Genomic DNA, 604 nt, shown 5'->3' on the forward strand with positions numbered 1-604 from the left:
TTAATATTTTTTCGAAGGAACGTCTATGCCTTCCTCGTTTTAACCATATTCTGATTGAATTTTTTAAGTATATGATGATATGATCAGCTTGAAATCGAGATGGATATTGTTACTTTACATACAACATACAGATCCATTGATTTTGCATTTCACTTACTCACACTGCTTTTGCAACAATACTCCCTATCTAATTCTGTTTTATTGTTGTTTTGAGTTTTGTCTAAATACAAACATGTATTTATACTATTTATAACTGTCTAAATGCAAATATATAATCATCTCGATCGAATCTGCAGTTTTGAAATTAAGAGAAAAACAAAATTTCGAACAGACATATTCACGGAACCTCGAACCTACCCTAAAAATTTCAAATTTCTAAATGTTTCCTTTCGAAATTTATCTTGTTTTCGGCCGGACTTTCCCGAATTTGACCTCTCGTTATCAGAGAGTAATAATGTGTAGAAAAATTCGAAAAGATTTTAACAATCACAATTACACGAGTTATTTTGAATTATGATCAACAACCTATAATAAAACGGGAATTAAAGTTATCTCAAGTGATAAATTGGTTCTGGTATATGATACGACTGTTGAATTTCATTTT

The sequence above is a fragment of the Harmonia axyridis genome, chromosome 7 (assembly GCF_914767665.1).
Source record: "Harmonia axyridis chromosome 7, icHarAxyr1.1, whole genome shotgun sequence".
Classification (NCBI taxonomy): domain Eukaryota; kingdom Metazoa; phylum Arthropoda; class Insecta; order Coleoptera; family Coccinellidae; genus Harmonia; species Harmonia axyridis.